We start from the raw sequence: 20,055 nt of genomic DNA, 5'->3' as shown, positions 1-20,055 counted from the left end.
ACAACCAAATCCTCCACATAAACCACAAAATAATGGTGGCTGTAAACGAGCTTTGTGGGTCCATGTGAAACTCGGCCATGCCCATGATAAGTGGTCACCTGCCTAACTAAAATCATGCCAGATTACAGATGTTGCCGGACAAGAGAATGCCAGATTACAGAGGTTCGAGGTGTACCTTAAAAAGTTATTTCTAGCTTGATTCACTTCTGATGCCAGAGCAAAATCCTGTGATTGGAGTATCTTCTATACTGTGCTTTTACACAAGCAATGGAACCACATTTAAAAAGTTTTCTAAGAATGGTAATTTAAAGATAGATTAGTGCGAGTCTAGCTGTTTTAAAACCCAGTTATAATAGAGTTTGGTCCCACCCACACAAGTGCAGAACTAAAACTTTATCAGGGATGGAACAGGGCTAGGCACTACAGGCCTGAGCTCAGTTTCCCTACTCCTTCAGTAAGATGCAAGGGAAGAGGGACATAAATTGATCTGTTGAGCATTTACATGGAAAACCCTTAACATGTTTAAATAGCTACTTCACAATTTAAAATAATAATTAAAGATTTATCATAAAATTTTAATTTCTGTATAGTATTTGAGAATGAAACTTCCCTCCTGTTCAATTACTTAAATGCCACTGTTCACTGCAACTAAAATCTGATACAGATAGAAGAATTTATTTTTACAATGCCATAAACTTAAGGACAGAAGACAATTTGAGTGGCATTTTTTTTCCCCAGTTTAAGCATGACCCCCACCTTCTTCACTAGATTAGGCAGCATGTTTACTATTTTTATTTTTGAAATTTAAATTAAGGATTCAGCTTCACTTTGGTACAAACAAATGAAATTTCAAAGTCTGACATGACATGTTAACAATCAAATGGATTTTATCATTTCAAATTGGAATCTCCTCCTCCCATATATTTATGCACACCGCGCAAATACATACTCAATTATAAGCAAGGAACTACTAACCAATGAAAGTTCTAATAAGTATTAAAAATCTTGTCAAAGCAGACATCTACACAGCCTGCAACAGGAAAGCCTCCAAGTACAGGTCTACAGATTTGGTTTTGCAGGACTCATGCTAATGCTCTAAAAATAGCTGAGTGGACAGCACTTCAAAATTGTAGTTCAGGCTGGAGCTCAGGTTCTGAAACCTCTGGAAGAGAGCTAGCTTCAGAGTCCAAGCCACAGTTTCAAAGTGCTGTCTCGACAGCTATTTTTACAACAGTAGCATGAGTCCCACGAGTCTGAGTCTGTTGACTTGGGTGGAGAGGTTCCCTGACAAGACTACGTTGATTGTGAAAGTCTGCATCTCTATATTTATCCCTTTAACAATGCCACATTAAAAACCTACATCCCATTCTGGACCATGATGCTGCACTCCAGAAAGCCCTAGGTGACAGGCCTGTCCTTTCCTACAGACAACCTCCTAACCTAAGGAGGATTCTCACCAGCAATCACAGGCTACACCACAGTAACACGAATGCTGGATCTTTTCCTTGCAACAAACCCTGCCGCCACCTTTGTCCACATACTTATTCTGTAGTAACAGAGAGGAAGCTGTGCTAGTCTATACACTATCAAAACAAAAAGCAGTCAAGTAGCACTTTAAAGACTAGCAAAATAGTTTATTAGGTGAGCTTTCATGGGACAGACCCACTTCTTCAGACCATAGCCAGACCAGAACAGACTCAATATTGCTGGTCTGGCTATGGTCTGAAGAAGTGGGTCTGTCCCACGAAAGCTCACCTAATAAACTATTTTGCAAGTCTTTAAAGTGCTACTTGACTGCTTTTTGTTTTAATACTTATTCTGGGGATACCAACACTAGACTTAACCATGTTAGTTACAAGATCAAAGGCACATTCCCGTGTACTTCCAGCAACATTATATATGCAATTATGTGCCAACAATGCCCTGCCACTATGTACATTGGACAGACTGGCCAAAACCTTCACCATAGAATAAATGGACAAAGAGCAGACATCAAGAAACTCAATACACATAAGCCGGTCAGTGAACACTTCAATGGAGTGGGCCATTCTGTTAAAGACCTGAGAATTTGTGCCCTGGAGGAAAAAGAATTGAAAAACCGATTAGAGTGAGAAATTTGTGATTTGGAATTCATATTCAAATTCGACACATTAACATGTGGTAGGAACAGAGACATCAATTACCTCACACGTTACAAGGACTGCTTCCCTTCCTTTGATGCTTGTAATTATCTCAGGCAGGACACTGAACATCCCCCCCCCACCCCCAGGCCCCCCCCGTGTCAGTTTTTATTGTAAATATTTTTTTTGGTCGACTTTACTTATAAATGTCAGTCTGTATTGGAAATGAGATTGATCTGATGAAGTGGGTCCGTCTAGTCTAGAAAGTGCTACATTTCTGCTGTTTTGTTTTGTTGGAGTACAGACTAACATGGCTACTTCTCTGTTACCTTTTAACAGGAGAACTACTGTAAATTTTATACTAGGTATGTCTTCTGCATTATCATTTGAAAACCCACAAATTGCTGAGCATTACTGTCATGGTAAAATATGTGTGGCAACATTGCATGCAAAATTATAAGATTCTCCTGTGCAATGTTACTAAGACATGTTTCAAGTCTGAAGAGCAGTAACACACCAGTTGTCCAGAGACAAAAGCTATCTGGCATCTCAGTCAGTTATCAAAAAAATCAAATGGAACACCACTTTAAGGCAGGTCTATACTAGGCAGATAAGTCACTTGTAGATATGCAGTTCTTCAGCAGGAAAGAAGGCGTGAGCAAAAATCTAATTCTTGGCAAAAGAAACAACTTGTGGTTCCCATCCACACAGACTTTCTGTCTCATGAATCTCAGTTGGAGGCGATTCTCAAGTAGAAAACTGAAAGAAGGGAGAGCTCCCAATACTCTCTTTTTCTCTCTATGCTTGGAACAATATCACACTGGAGGAAGGATGCTGATTGAAAGAAATTCAACCAGTAAGACTGCTGAAGCCTTTGTTTTGAATCCACTTAACGTGTTGTTAGGCAATACTTCTGTTTTATTTTTATCTTATAAACAATTTTGACTTTTAAAGTTCATTACTTGTAGCCACTTAGAATCCATCTTTCTGTAGTTAACACATTTGTTTTATTGTTTTAATCTAAATTAGTGTGTTTGGATTGCAGTGTTTGGGAAGCTTCATCTGGAATAACAGGAAACTGCACATATATTCTATTATTAAAATGATGAACTTTGTATGAGTTCGTATAGTTCTGGAGAGAGCTGGGCAGTACAAGATGTGCATTTCTGGGGTAAATCTGAGACTGGTAATCTGCTGGTGTTGCTCTGCAGTGCAGTTCAAGAGTGTTCAGATTCTAGCTATTTTACTCATACAGCAGAACCTCAGAGTTATGAACATCTAGGGAACAGAGGTTGTTTGTAACTCTAAAATGTTCTTCACAGAATGCTAGGACTGGAAGGGACCTTCAGAGATCATTGAGTCCAGCCCCCTACCTTCATGCCAGGACCAAGTTCTGTCTAGACCATCCCTGAGAGACATTTATCTAACCTGTTCTTAAATATCTCCAGAGATAGAGATTCCACAACCTCCTTGGCAATTTATTCCACTGTTCGACCACCCTGACAGTTAGGAACTTTTTCCTAATGTCCAACCTAAACCTCCCTGACTGCAGTTTAAGTCCTTTGCTTCTTGTTCTATCCTCAGAGGCCAAGAAGAACAAGTTTTCTCCCTCCTCCTTTTGACTCCTTTTTAGCAACCTGAAAACCGCTATCATGGTCCCTCCCCCCGCCCCAAATCTTCTTTTTTCCAAACTAAACAAGCCCAGTTCTTTCAGCCTTTCTTCATAGGTCATGTTCTCTAACCTTTGATCATCCTTGTTGCTCTTTTCTGGACCCTCTTCAATTTCTCCACATCTTTCTTGAAATGCAGTGCCTAGAACTGGACACAATACTCCAGCTGAGGCCTAACCAGCACAGAGTAGGGCGGAAGAATGACTTCTTGTGTCTTGTTCTCAACACACCTGTTAATGCATCCCAGAATCATGTTTGCTTTTTTTGCAACAGCATCACACTGTTGACTCATATTTAGCTTGTGGTCCACTATCACCCCTAGATCCCTCTCTGACATACTCCTTCGTAGACAGTCTCTTCCCCATTCTGTATGTGTGAAACTGATTGTTCCTTCCCAAGTGGAGCACTTTACATTTGCCCTTATTAAACTTCAGCCTGTTTACCTCAGACCATTTCTCCAATTTATCCAGATCATTTTGAATTATGACCCTATCCTCCAAAGCCGTTGCAACTCCTACCAGCTTGGTATCATCTGCAAACTTAATAAGTGTACTTTCTATGCCAATATCTAAATCATTGATGAAGATACGGAACAGAACTTGTCCCAAAACAGACCACTGTGGAACCCCACTTGTTATACTTTTCCAGCAGGATTGAGAACCATTAAGAACTACTCTCTGAGTACGGTTATCCAGCCAGTTTTGCACCAACCTTAGAGTAGACCCATCTAAGTTGTATTTGCCTAGTTTATTGATAAGAATATCATACAAGAGTGTATCAAATGCCTTACTAAAGTCTAGGTATACCACCTCCACTGCTTCTCCCCTATCCACCAGGCTCGTTATCCTTAACTCTTAACAAAACTTTTCAAAAGTTCATAATGGAATATTGGCTTAATACAACTTTAAAACATTACAAAGGGAACAAATGTAGCTTTTAACCACCTTAATTTAAATTAAACAAGCATAGACAGTTCCCTTACCTTGTCAAGTCTTTTGTTTTTTTTTAACTGTCCATTTTTGGCAATTTACATTTAACCACAGTACTGTACTTTACACAATTTGCTTTTTTCTTCCTCTTCTCTTCTGCCTGATTGCTTACTTTAAGCTAACTCCAATGAAGTGTGTGGTCAACCAGCCAGTTCATAACTCTGGTGTTTGTTAACTCTGAGGTTCTACTATACAATACAACTGGGATTAATTTACATGCTGGAAATGATGTGTGGGTAGACCAGGAGTTGCATAGCTCTCATAGTAAAGGAGTATAAAAGACGTGCCAGATTAGAAACCTGAGGGGACACAGTTGTTCATAAGTCTATACTGAAGCTTGGGTAACATCACACTAGACGTACCCAAATCCTACAACTAAAGAAGATCAAAAGATTTGTGTTTTATGTTAGATATAAGCTCTACACCAGAGCTTTATTAAATGAAACTGAGAACAAATACTTTTTAGTTCTTGGATATTTTGAATGTTTTAATTGTATCATGACTTCAGCTCCAACTGACTTCACATCATATTTTATGTTCTTAAAATACCTTCAATTCTTTAGAGTTACACTTCGTATTTTACATCAACAACTATTCAAAAATTCTTCTTTTATTTTAATTACAGGCCTTACAAGCTATTTCATGCTTCTGTTTTTCTCAAATTAATTTTGCAAACCCTTTTCACACATAACCACAGGAAACATGCAGGCTCTCAGCCCAGTTATGTTTTAGTGAAGTAGTTTAAGTTCAAAACATAATGAAGGTACCCAGAGCCCTGGATTGCTGTGTCCCATCCTTTTGCTTTGTTTTGTGTTTTTGAAAGTGAACAAGTCTCAGTTACATGTTTTCAAAATTTTGGAGTCAGGATATACTTCATCAACAAGAACCTGCAGCTACTATGAGGGACACTTAGGCTCCCTCCAAAACATCATGGCTTATGAAGGAGTCTGGAAAAGGCAGGAGAAGAAGGGACAGCTGCTGAAGAGAGAAGCAGCTGTGGGATAAAGAAACATTATCAGTACAGACATGTGGGGGCATGCCTTCAGCTGGTGTAAAAATTGTGTTTCTAACAGACTGATAATTTCCTGCATCTGGAATGAACTTTCCTGAATTAAGTTAACTTTATTGATTTAGGGTTGATACCTTCGGATTACGTTGTATTAAAAATGGAATTGTATGTTCCTTCTCTAGTAGGGAGTGGAGATGCTAAGTGTCTCTTGCATTATCAGTCCTTTGAAGTCATCCTCCCTGGAGAGGTATGTATATACTAGATCAAACTGAATTCACCAGAGACCAAAAGACAAAGGAAAGGTTTTTGGAGAAACAGACTGGTTTTAAATTGTCTCAGATTTTCTTCTGATCCAGTGGACCTTCTGGTCCAGTGAGGACCCCCAAACCTCAGTGCAGGGCTAGAAGAACTGAGTGCTTATTCTGAACTACAGCTATGATGAATCTATGACCACAAAGGAGTCCTCTTGGACAGTGAATTGAAAGACAACCTACAGAGTTCATGTAAGGGCTGCAGTCAATCCTGGTGAATTTTATTAGCATGTGCATAGGTTATTTTATACTATATTTTCTCTGTAATGAATAAAGTACATTTGCACAAAAAGTTGGGTGGGGGAGCTCAGCGGTTCGAACATTGGCCTGCTAAACCCATGGTTGTGAGTTCAATCCTAGAGGAGGCCGTTTAGGGGTCTGGGGCAAACAGATTTAAAAAAAAAAGTCTGTCAGGGATGGTGCTTGGGTCCTGCCAAGAGGGCAGGGGACAGTACCCAAAGACCTCCTGAGGTCCCTTCCAGCTCTGTGTGATGTATACCTTATAACTGTAGCAATTACATCTCTAAAGAGAAAGAGGTATCCTTGGGCAACCAGTCCGTGCTGGGAGTTACACAGAGAAGGCAGTGGACTGAATGGCCTGAAAATACTACACTCTGAAGGGAGACATACACATCTATATTCAGAAAGTCAATTGCTGAGTAGTGTGTCTCCTTACTAAACCACTAAAGGAAGATGCAAATGAAGTTGTGCTGAACTGTGGCAATGACTTGAAAGGAATCATGCCAAACGTGTACCAAGTGGGGCTCTACTGGTAGGATACTACAGGCTGCAGAAATCCCTTTCACCCACACTTCATTAACTTTCCTCCATTCCCACCCAACAGCAGTTCAAGCACCATTTTGGGCAGGATTCTTTATCCCCAGCCCATACTAGGTGCCCGTCTTAGGATAGGATGATGTAATTTTCTCTCCCAACAGGGTTATTCCTTAAGTAAATTCTGTTTTGAAGGAGAGCTGGACTCACTCCTGCGTGCAAGAATATTAATATAAATTAACATAACAACTTAAGAGATGTAGAACACAAACGGAGACAAAGAAAGTACACAAAAGGACTTCCAGAGGTTAGAAAGTTTAGCAGGAAATAAAATGAAATTCAACATGGAAAAGTGCTATTGAACAGGAAAAAAATCATAGGAGGGAAATAATTGGAAATAATAGTTACTGTGAACAGCAATTTAGACGAGCTCTTGCAATGGCGGTGGCCACGGTAATGTGACATTTTGAGATATGCTAATGAGGCACTGCTCTGAATATGCAGCACGTCATTAACATAATAGTGGCCATGCGCGCTTCCAAACTGCCGGTTTTCAAACACAGCCGCCTGTGTAGCCAGGGGGCCTTTCGAAATGACTCCCTGATTTCGAAAGGCCCCCCAGCTACACGGGCACCAGCATTTCAGAAACCGGCAGTTTCGAAACACGCACGGCTGCCATTATGCTAATGAGTCACTGCATATTCATAGCAGAGCCTCATTAGCATACCTCGAAGTGCCACATTACTATAGCCCCTCCAGAAGGAGGGGCTACTGCGGCCACAGCCAATGTGATGTCATATCGAAAAATACAATTTGACTGTAGCAGCAGTATCCCATCACAGATCAGAGAGAATATGCTTCTCTATCGCACAAGAAAACAGCAGTGAAGATAGATTGGCACTGTTCGCAAGAGCCAACCATAAGAGTTATTCTCTCCTTTCATCCAAAATAATACAAATGTAATGCAAATTCACATAATAATGAATTAAGAGATGCTGAACACAAGTTCAGAGAGAGAGAAAGTAATGAATGGCTTTCAGGCATGCTGCAAAAGCCATTTAAACAAGAGTCTGGGATAGGGTCTGGGAAGGAACAGGCAGAGGGGATGATGCTGAATATATATTACTGTTGCTTTGATTTACTAGCTGCTGAGTTAAGGTGAGGCCAGAAATAGTATCTTATGCTTCTTGGTAGTTACGTTGTTTTTTTTTCCCCACTGATTGTGAAGACCATAATATAATCTGACTTTAGGCCATAGGATACCCCTCATTGAATCCGTTTAAACCAGACCATCTTTTTAGAAAATCATCCAATCTTTATTTTAAAAATTAACACATAATACATCATTTGAGTGAGGGGAAAGTGACAAGAGATTGTAACTGTTCTACCAGTATTTGAAAACACCAGCTGGGGCTGTGGAAAGAAGTATAATTGCAAGGAGTGGATTAGAAGTAAAACAAAATAAAGGGGAACATAAGAAAAACTCTAAAATGCAACATCTATTAAAGCCTACTTACTGTAGGAAAAGGAAAATAAAAAGCACAAAGCAAAAGACGTGTGTTAGTATTCTTTTACCATTACATCAATAATAAAGGTATATAAATGTTCTGCTCATTGTATTAATTTTTGTATCTCTCTTGTAAAACAAAACAAAAAACCTGTTTCATGCCTGAAAAAGACAAATATCTTCCTAAAAAAAGAATAGATTAAAACCTTCTTCAAGATCAGCCTGTTCCTGCAACATGATTATAGTACAATGTGTTTTCATACATGCTAACGTTAAAATAAGCTACAACACAAACACCCATGCAGAGACATAGCTATGTTTTTAGGACCCCAAAGTATATTTGTTTAGAAACTTTCCTAAGGTTCATCAAGTTTTTCCTTGCATAATTTCATTCATTTATGCTCAATTACACTCCCATTTATAATTGGCTTTTTTTTTCCAGATTAAGTTAGGTAGACAATTATCTCTCCCTTTTTTCCCCCTGCCACAGGCCCAGGTGTTACCTGACCAAGCCAACCACTGAGCTTGTAAAGTTTCCTCAGATCAGTTCCTCCAAGCTCCTTTGTTGAGACCTATGTTAATATACTGTTCTATAAAGACCCAAGTTTTCTAATAATTTAAAAATGTGTAAGAACTCAAAACCCCTAAATATGCCAGAGAACTTCACGTTGATGATTCTTTCTCCCATATTGAAAGGATCTAAGTACTGAATCATCTCCAATGAATGGGCAGAGCCCTAAGACAAACTCTTTATGATGGAACTGATCAATGCAAAGGAAAGCATAAGGCAAGGATCCTGTATTGGCAGGTGGATAATTAAATGACCTAACTGGTCTTTTCCACCTCTGATTTCCATAATTTAATATAAATAGCATTCTTATGCTTCCAGACTGACTAAGCACTTCAATGCACCCTAGTATCTCCCATTCATTGCCTATGGCACAGAACAGTCTCGTCTCCTGTGAGCTGTAATACTCTGGTCTAACTTGGGTTGTTGGGTTTAGTGCAAGGGTGAGCAAGATACGGCCTGCAGGCCGCCTCAGGGACAGAGCAGCCAGAGGCTACTTTAAGCGGCTTCCCACTACCTGTAGCTCTCTGCTCAAGATGCCAGGAGTGAGCGGGAGGCTTCAAGTGACGCTCTCACCCGCTTGCAAAATATCTCAACTCCCACTGGCCATCTTACCCACCAACAGGAGCTCACAGATTTTGCTGAGAGGCGGGAGCAACGTGCAAAGCCTCCCATTGGAGTCTGGAGCAGAGCGCTACAGGAAACAGGGAGCAGTTTTGAGTGGTCTTGGACTACAGCAGGCAAAGAGCCTGCTGCAGAGCAGCTGGCTGGGAGCCACACACATAAGTCTCCCAGGCAGAGCCAGCCCTTCCCTCCAACTCTCTGCCTCCCAACTCCTGCCATGCTACCCCATGTAACCCAAATGCTCTGCCCCCTCCTGTACCCATACCCACTCCCACACCCTGCACCAGATCACAACCCAAACCAGTACACCTCCACCTGCACCCCAGTCCCCTGCCCCAGGTCACAACCCCCCTTTTTCCCTAGGTCACAATCCAAACCCCTATATCCAGTCTCCTGCCCTCGGTCACACCCAAACCTCGGCATGCCTTCATGCTTCCCAGCCCCTGCTCCAGGTCACAACCACCTCCTTCATCCAAACTCCCTCCCAGGCCCTACAGACACCCCTGCAATCACTTATCCCCAGCTCCATTCTGCACCCAACCTACATCACAAGCCATGCACCTTTTAATTAATACCATGGACACATGCGGCACTTGACCACTTTCCAAATTCTTGGAGTAGCCCCTTCATCAAAAATTATTGCCCACTCCTGGGTTAGTGTCGAAATGATGGGTGGTGCTGATGTGACATAGAGGAAGTCAGACTAGAATATCTAGTAGACTCTTCTACCGTTAAATTCTACAAATATCTATTACTCTGTCTGGTCCTGGTCTGCAAGTATATTTTTGCATGACTTCACACTTTGCTCCAAAACCACTGATGCTCTGCAATAAAGTTAAGAGGAATGGGAATGGGGACAGCAAGTACAGTGCAATCTGCATTCAAAATCACCTTTACGAGACAGCCTCCTTTCTTCAGCTTGCTCCACATTTCCAATACAAGTCTACCAAAATACAGATCTACTCCATTATAAAGCCACCTCCATTATGCAACTAACATATCACTTGTAATCTGTCAAGAAAACTACACTCTTCAAAAACCACAAACCAAACCCCCTAATCAAGGTTATTTTGAGGCAAACTGGCTACATTATACTTTAATTAAAGACACATTCCTGTTATAACTAAATTAAATAGAAGCTGATTTTTCCCCAATTTTTGTGCACTGAATTGATAGGCTGATTCTAACCATGGCCTTTTCCCTTCCATTGCAAGAGTCAACATCAATGGCTAAGTATCATGACCCCACGTTTTGGGCTTAAGCTGATGTTTAAAAGTTTCCTTAATTAAGTGGTTTCAACTGAACTTTGAAGTTAACACCTCCATTAACAGGAGCAGAGGAAATTAACATCTGCTAGCATTATTACTGAGGCAGTTTAATCAAGATAACAGAAGTGTACTGATTTAAGTACAGATGATTATTTATAGTTTGAAGTGTAAATGTGAAGTTTTGGCCAATGAAGCATCAAAGCTCACTCCACAAGCAGGCAGCAGCTATGAAACACAGATATATTTTGTTAAGTTCCTAGAACATCTTGACCAAGTTCATTTTATGCCACATTTTTAAGTAGGGCAAACTTTTTCACTATATATTTGTAAGCCTTTGAAGCTTTAACAGAAACACATAAATGTCACAGAATTTGATACCCAATTGTCCCTAATTAAATGTAAAGAGTATAAGGTTTTGTGTGTATAAAAAGCATACAAGCAAACACTTAAGATTCTATGTTAAGTATGTATGACCCTTCATTAACACCTGTTCAAAAAATAATCTCATGTGGAGAAGAGGACAGAGAATGGGAGCGAGGACAAATAAAAACATTTTAAATGATTTATAATACATAATGGCTATGTCTACACTAGCCCAAAACTTCGAAATGGCCGTGCAAATGGCCATTTCAAAGTTTACTAATGAAGTGCTGAAATACATATTCAGCGCCTCATTAGAATGCTGGCAGCCACGGCACTTCGAAATTGACACGGCTTGCCGCCGTGTGGCTTGTCCAGACGGAGCTCTTTTTCAAAAGAGCCCCACCAACTTCGAAATCCCCTTATTCCTATCTGCTGTTAGAAATAAGGGGATTTCGAAGTTGACGGGGTCCTTTTGAAAAGAAGCCCTGTCTGGATGAGCCACGTCAATTTCGAAGTACTGCGGCTGCCGGCATTCTAACGAGGCGCTGAATATGTATTTCAGTGCTTCATTAGTAAACTTTGAAATGGCCATTTGCACGGCCATTTCGAAGTTTTGGGCTAGTGCAGACATAGCCAATAGGTTTACCATGATTCAGCAACAACATTTGAACTAGGAACCGTATTTCCATGATAAATCCTGGATTTGGGGCATTATAAAATATCAGCCACGAGCCATGCACTTTTTAAAGAGTTGTTTAGCTGTTTTTGAGTAAAATCTAAAAAGTGTGTGAAATTACCATGGTTTCCGATGTTCTCACCAGAAAGGGAAAACAAGAAAAAAAAAGAGTATTTGTAAAGCAAAGCTTAATATAGTGAATCCATTGACTCCCTCTCTAAGCTACCCTTTTCTGAATAAATCATTTATTTTTCCATCTTGAAAAGAAAGGTGCACTTTTCAGGTTGGGCTGTTTAAATACATTACACTGAACCTAGTTTTATTAAGACTGCTTGGAACAGACGTGACTGTATTATACAATAAAAAGCCCATTTTTTTCTTTTAGCAGCAGACAGTATTTTAAGAAATCAGTGGGATTTAAAATTTGTTAATCCATTAAAAAAAATCAGCACAATTCTATTCTAGAAGTACCACCGTTCATCAATATAGTCACACAGAATTTTAACGTGTAACAATCACACTAACCGGCTACAGTAAACTCTTTCATATCTGGCAGTACCAGGACCAGAAGGCTGCTGGATATTCAAATATTCTGGATAATAGAGAGGTATACCTAGCAATGCATAAGACTAAAGAAAAACAAAATCAATTAACAAACAAAAATGTAGGCAGAGTATTTAATTTACCCACAGGAGTACTGTACACTGTAAACTTATAGTGTGTACTGTATCTATTTGTCAGAAATGTAGCACTTTAAAGACTAACAGAACGATTTATTCGGTGATGAGCTTTTGTGGGACAGACCTACTTCATCAGATCAATCTCATTGCAAATACAGACTGACATTTATAAGTACAGAGGATCAAAAAATATTGCCATAAAAACTGATAAATCAAATACGATTGAAGGAGGGGGATCAAGGAGGGGGGATGTTAAGTGCCTGGCAATTTTTTTGGTCCTCTGTTCTTACGTCAGTCTGTACTGGAAATGAGATTGATCTGATGAAGTGGGTCTGTCCCATGAAAGCTCATCACCCAATAAATCATTTTGTTAGTCTTTCAAGTGCTACACTTTTGCTGTTTTGTTTTGTTGGAATACGGACTAACACAGGTACCTCTCTGTTTGTAGTTATATGTATTTACTTTCACTATACTGTACTTATGGAAAACATAACTAAATTAATTTATGGTTAAATTGACAGTTATTTGAGAGTTCCAAATGATGGAATGCCAGATATGAAAGTTTACTGTATCATGTTTTCCCAGACTCATAAGATTTACAGAAATTAAAGTAAGGGTCGGTAAGAAAACAAAGCAATTTTGTTATCAATGCAAACTATAAAAAGAATATTCCACAATATTTTGAATGTACTTGCTTACTACTTGCAAAAAGATTATATCTGTTCTTTTACATAATAAAAGGTCAGTGAAGACACCATATCCTCCACTTACAGAAGAGATGAAACCGTCTAATCTCTACCATGATGTTAAACAGTTCTACAAGCTGCTCCACGTGGAGGTACCTTTTTATCCACATAGAACCCCACTGACTATTACTTTAAAAACTAACAAAATGATGTGTTCAGTGTGTCAGGGATTTTTCATCCCTTGGGCATAATCGTCCCCGTGGGCCAGGGGAAACAAGCCTTGGGCCATTAATATCATCACAGGGGCAGGTAGACTCTAAAAGGTACATAGGCTGCCAGTTAGCAGCCCCAGTAACGGTCACTCTGTGTCGGTTGGTTTTACCGGTAACCTGAACTCACAGACATTTCAAATCATGAATTTCAAAATCCAGGTCCCTTATTGGTCAAAGGTAAGGCAGCTCCTGGAGAGGGACCTGATTGAAAACAGGCCCCTCAGAACTTTCGTATGCTAATGTAATCATAAATATTCATGAGTACAGGAAATATAAGGCGGCGCCCCGCAGCGCTCGGGGGTTAGTCCATTCCCATTCGCCCAGCCTGCCAGCTGCTTCAGAAGACTTTGTGAAGAGCTCCTGATTTGCGAAGAGCTCCTGTCTCCAGAGCCTGCAGTTCTGCAGCCGCCCAGCAGAGTCCGCTCTGCTGAGGCATTTTGCTTGAAATCATTCTGGAAATAACCCTCTCTAAAAGAGCTTAGGCAGATAACCCTTTAGGGTGGGATACTGCGCCCTCACCCCTTAGCACCCAGGGTCTGCCACATAAATCACTGCGGCACCTTCGATCTCGCCGCCAACAACAGGCTGAGAGCGGACGTGGGGTGGGACGAACTGGCCCCATCAATAGGGTGGGGTACTGCGCCCATTCCAACTGAGGCTCAAGGTCTGCGACTCACGCAGCACCACCGCCCTCGCTGTCACCGCCTCAGCCTTCCACCACTAGACGTGACTACCGGACTCGACCAACGGACCACACGGACACGTAAAACCCCACATCCCGGAATACTAACTTTCTGACTTTTAAACCGGGCTTCGTGAGCTTAAATCTAACAAAAAACCATTATCTGGGCCGCACATTTGTTTAACAAAGCCCATAGTTAAACTTGTTAAGTTAAATCCCCATAGTTATATTCCCTTTTACCTCTTTTTTCCTACTTCTCTCCTTTTCCCCTTTTTTCTCCAAGCCCCACTGAATAAGCCAGTGGGAAAGGAGCCTTGTTCGGCTGGACCGTGAGGTATCCAATAGGGTAACCTACCCAGTTACCCAGGGTAATTGAGGGGGGCAAATTAAACCCCCCCATATTGCTCGGAGAAGGCAAAAGGGCTCATTAAACTTTTTGTCCTTGTATTTAGCAAGGGAAGTCTCAAAGTGGCTTCATCAATGGGACCCTTAACTATACTCATTGTAAGTTAAAACCTAGGTAAATAAGATAGCATATAGAGTGGTAGTTATAAAGTAGTAGTTTAATTATTATATTGTTGACCTGTTAATTATCGTTGGCGTTAATAAATATAATTGTTGTTTATTATAACCTTCCTCTTCGTGCTTTACCCTCGTCACAAGCAATCCCTTGCCAGTTCCTACCCTGCCAGTGGTCAGCTTCTTCCCCGGTCTCTGGCGTTGTGTCTTAGGCCCCCTGCCGGAGGTGGGTGGGGTTGGTCTGCGGAGGAGCGGAGCGGCCCTTGGGCGGGCTTTCTGCCGGCTCCTCTGTGCCCTCGTCTGAGGCCCTGTGGGGATCCGAACAGATTGCTCGTGCGGGGTCAGCGGGGGGTTTCATCACCCGCGATTCTGCCCGCACTGTCACAGTGATGAGCTTTCATGGCACAGACCCACTTCATCAGATCAATCTAATTTCCAATACAGACTGATATTTGTAAGTACAGAACTCCCTGCCTCTACTATAGACCAAATTCACTCAGACACACCACCTGAGCCCGGAACTGGATTATTCTATTTACTGCATAAAATCCACAAACCTGAAACCCCAGGATGCCCTATCACTTCAGGTATTGGGACCTTTACTACTGGACTGTCCATCGATGTAGACTCCCTCCTAAAACCCTACGCCACCAGCACTTCTAGCTATCTCTGAGATACCACTGACTTCCTGAGGAAATTACAAAACATTGGAAACCTTTCCAACAATTCCATCCTTGCCGCTATGGATGTAGAGGCTCTCTACACCAATATTCCACTTGAAGATGGACTAAAAGCTATCAATAATACAATCCCTGATATTACCAGAGCAAATCTGGTGACTGACCTATGTAACTTTGCTCTCACCCGCAACTGTTTCCAACTTGAGGACAAGTTATACCTCCAGATTAGCAGCACTGCTATGGGCACCCACATGGCCCCACAGTATGCTAACATTTTCATGGCTGACTTAGAACAGTGATTCCTTGGCTTTTGTTCCCTGTTATCCCTCCTTTACTTATGCTACGTTGATGACATCTTTACGATTTGGACCCACAGTAAAGAGACTCTGGAAGTATTCCATAGAGATTTTAACAACCTGGATCCTACAATCAATCTCAGCCTTGACTATTCCACATGAGAAGTACGTTTCCTGGATACCACAGTACAAATTACTGATAGCCACATCAACGTCACTCTCTACTGGAAACCCACTGACTGCTACACTTACCTACACGCCTCCAGCTTCCAATCCAGGACACACCACACGATCCATCGTTTACAGTCAAGCCCTTAAATACAGTTGCATCTGCTCTGATCCTACTGACAGAGACCGAAAACTACAAGACCTCTACCAAGCATTCATAAAACTTAATTACCCACTGGGAGAAGTAAGAAAACAAACTGACAGGGCCAGACAAATACTCAGAAACCAGCTACTTCAAGATAGGCCCCCGAAGATCAATAACAGAACACCACTTGTCATCACCTATGGCTCCCAATTCAAACCCCTGCAACACATCATTAAAAACCTATAACCTATTCTGAATCATGATGCTGCTTTCCAGAAGGCCCTAGGTGACAGGCCTGTGCTTCCTATAAACAACCTCCTAACCTAAAAAAGATTCTCACCAGCAATCACAGGCAACACCACTGGAACTCTTCCTTGCAACAAACCTTGCTGCCACCTTTGTCCACATATTTATTCTGGGGATACCATCACTGGATTTAACCATGTTAGTTACAAGATCAAAGGCATATTCTGGTGCACTTCCAGCAACATTAGATATGCCATTATGTGCCAACAATGCCCTGCCACTATGTACATTTGACAGACTGGCCAAAACCTTCACCATAGAATAAATGGACAAAGAGCAGACATCAAGAAACTCCATACACATAAGCCAGTCAGTGAACACTTCAATGGAGTGGGCCATTCTGTTAAAGACCAGAGAATGTGTATCCTGGAGCAAAAAAAAAAAAAATTATAAACAGATTAGAGCAAGAAATTTGTGAGCTGGAATTCATATTCAAATTCGACACATTAGCAGGTGGTATGAAGAGACATCAATTACCTCATACATTACAAGGACTGCTTCCCTACCTTGGATGCTTGTGATTATCTCAGGCAGGACAATTAACATCCCCTCGCCCCTCATCCCCCTCCTATGTATTTGATTTGTCAGTTTTTATAGCAATTTTTTTTTGGTCCTCTGTCAGTCTGTATTGGAAATGAGATCGATCTGAAAAAGTGGGTCTGTCCCAAGAAAGCTCATCACCAAATAAATCATTTTGTTAGTCTTTAAAGTACTACATTTCTGATGCTTTCTTATGTTGGAGTCCAGACTAACACCGCTACCTCTCTGTTATGATCCCACTGACTATTGTGGGGCTTTCTACAGCCATCCGTGCTCATGAGTGGAAAAGAACTTGCAGGACATGGAACTACATGGCATGGTCTCCTGATTGAGAGCTCACAATCTGGAGTCTACACTGCAAAATACTATTATTTAAATAGGTACACCAAAATAAAAACTATGCCTTTTTTTTTTCTGAAAGTTCAATGACCTTCTGCCAGTATAATGTGATAACTACTTCTATATCATGTCCTTCCAAGTGAAAATACAAAATTTTTTACAGACTTAGTTTAATAACTGAAGTTATATTTGGTATTTTAATGTTAATTAGGCAAAACAGTTTATCTCCAGTCATTAGCAGAAATATGCATATATGTCACAAAATCAGAGCATGGTGATTTCAACAAAGCACATCTCAATATATCAAACCTCTTCAATGCATATGCTGCTCTATTTTCTGAACTATAACTATATAAAAATAAATCCAAATGCAGTACCAAGTCCTAGCTTCCGTAAATGCCTTAATCTGACCCAAACCATCCAAGTTCTTAACCTCCTGTTTCAGGACAAGTAGCTCTCTAACTCAAATGAGTGCAATGAAAAAAAAATTACAAACTAGCATGAACATTTATCACACCACCACACATCCAAACCTGAGTGACTACAGTTAGATGTCTGGTGGGGGAGTTTTTGCTTTTTTTTTTTTTGGTCCTCTTGGATCAAGTAGAGGAGGAGGGAATCACACAGAGCTTCTGAAAGGAATTCTTTGACCTAGCCTAATATGCCTCTGTCACTTTCCTCACAACACTGGCAATATTGTTAACTGTCATAAACAAGGTGTCAAGGACAGTACCAAATTCAGAGCAACTTTTCTATTCTTTCCAACGTCCAAAATTACTGCCGAGAGAAGAGATAAAAGGCATCAAGGCCAGCAAAGGAGTTTGAGAAGCACTGTTGTGAATTCTATTATAGAAAGTGTGATGACATTCCTTCCCCATGTGATTCATGCCAAGTAGTTTCCCCCTTTTTGTGGGGGAAGAGCTGTTTTGCTCAGGCTGCATCTATGACACCACCTATCTCAGAGAGAAAAGAGACAGCGGGAGGGAGGGAGTTCACGGCCGTTCAGGGTCAGGAAGCGCCCGTACAGCCAAGCGTTTGCAAGCCCTTCCCAAAGCGTATGTCAAAAACCCTGCAGTCTCGAGGAGAGAGTAAGGAGCAGAAACCCCCGCAACGTGAGCGCCTCTGTCACGCGCGTGGGGACTGGAAGGGGAGAGAAACATCTTTCACGGGGGCGGCGGGGGCGGGGAGCTCGTGCATAAAATCCCCATCACAGGCACTGGCCGAGGCGCTCACGGGAACAATCCACTTTCCCTTCATGCCTCCTTCGCCAACACGCAAAGCCGCAGCCCCGCCACTCGCCCATCTCCCCCGTCCCGCTCCCGCGGCGCCCGGCTGCCCTACTTAGCGTCTTCGCGTCGTCACCTCCAGGCAGCCCCGGGGCCCCCGCCCGGACCCGCTCGCCTGCCGCAGACGCATCCCGGAAACGGAGGAGGGGCGCCGGGGCCGGGTCTCCGCGATGGTGACCTCCTGGCTGCCCCGTCCCCGCGCGGCCCTGACAGCCTCCCCGCGCTGGGGTCGCTCCCGGGCGCCAGAGCCCCCTGCCCGGGCCCAGCCCCCTGCCCGTCCCCCGCGCGGCCCGCCCTGGGGAGAAGGGACAACGGGCAGCCGCGACTCACCAGCAGCGCCGGGTCTCCGCTGGTCCGGGCTGAGGGGCACTGCCTCCCCCTCCGCCTGCTCCTCCTCCGCGCGGCCGGACGCACCCGCCTCCGGGAGCCGAGCCCCACTCACTCCGCCGCTTCCTCCGCTCAGGCGCTGCGGGCCCCGGCCGCTTCCCGTCCCCGCGGAGAGTCACTTTACTCCCCGCTCCAACATGGCTGCTCCCCGCGCCGCCGCCGCCTCCGCGGCTCCCGGCCCCGCTGCTGCGGCGGCAGCCCCAGAGCACACGCAGGCCGCTCCCCGGAGGGGGGCCGCTCGGCTCGGCTCGGCTCTGCGGGAAGCTGCTGCCGGGGGCGCGGTGCTGACGGGCAGGGGTGAGCCTGGCTGCCGAGGAGCCGGCCGCGGCGCGACGCCTGTGCCTGTACCCTGCTCCCAGCCACTGGCGCGGAGACAGCGCAGGAGGGGCCGAGTGAGAGCTGGGCCAGGGCGACACCTAGCGGCTATGGCGGCCGCGGGCGAGCCCGTCCGGTCCCGGGGCCCGGGAGACCTATGCGCAGCGCCTGCTGTTACTATGGTAAGGCGGCAAGTGACGTGACCCGCCCCGCCGCAGGGTCCCCCTGGCCCCTGAGAGCGGCAACCCGCTATACCCTCTCTACACCCCCCGGAAAGCGCCCCCCCCGCACACCTCCCCCCTGAAAGGGGCTTTCCCCGGACACGTACGTACGCACACTCCTCCCCCCCCCTCCGCCGGAAGGGGGACTGCTCAGAAAGACACACACACAGAAAGGGGCTTCCGTGCATCTCCCCAAAAGCGACCCCTCCCCCATCCCTTCCTACCCAGGAGAAGGTGTTGCTCCCTCCAAGGCAGTCTCCCAAATACACATGGAATAGCGTCCTCGGCTTTTCTCCACCCCCCACCCCCCACCCATTACAGGTAAGGATGCAGACCTTCTTCAGAACATCCCCTTTACACACGTGCTCAGGAGAAGCGGCTTCCTCCTCGACTCCAGGTAGCATACACGCTTCGTGGAAAAGGGAGTAGGTCCTTCTCCACAGAGGAAACTTCCCAATGAGCCCTCTAATCTTTTCCACCCATGTGTGGAATATTTTTTCTATGTGCACCAAGGCATGGGTGAACGTGCACCACCAGTAGAAACTAAAACCAAGCTGTGGGTGCTCTGCTAATCAGCTAGATGCAGCTGATAGAATGGGTCTTTGCCCACGAAAGCTCATGCTCTGAAAAATCTGTTAGTCTGTAAGGTGCTGC

The 20,055-nt window shown here is 43.3% G+C and overlaps 1 protein-coding gene across 2 annotated transcripts in view; it reads right to left on the bottom strand.

Moving 5' to 3' along the window:
* The window catches only part of CDK17 (cyclin dependent kinase 17), a 199,610-nt gene extending 180,400 nt beyond the window's left edge, over positions 1–19,210 (bottom strand). The window contains exon 1 of one of the 2 annotated variants that reach the window (XM_075011569.1): positions 18,809–19,210. The gene's annotated coding sequence lies outside the window, so the exon portion shown is untranslated. Of the gene's footprint in view, positions 1–18,533; positions 18,634–18,808 lie in introns of those variants that run through there. The other variant, XM_075011560.1, reaches the window with a different exon arrangement.
* Between the last annotated feature and the right edge of the window lie 845 nt (positions 19,211–20,055).

The sequence above is a fragment of the Carettochelys insculpta genome, chromosome 1, assembly GCF_033958435.1.
Source record: "Carettochelys insculpta isolate YL-2023 chromosome 1, ASM3395843v1, whole genome shotgun sequence".
In the NCBI taxonomy this organism is placed as follows: Eukaryota; Metazoa; Chordata; order Testudines; family Carettochelyidae; genus Carettochelys; species Carettochelys insculpta.
Note: the sequence above shows the minus strand (reverse complement) of the source record. Positions and strands in the feature narration are given on the sequence as shown.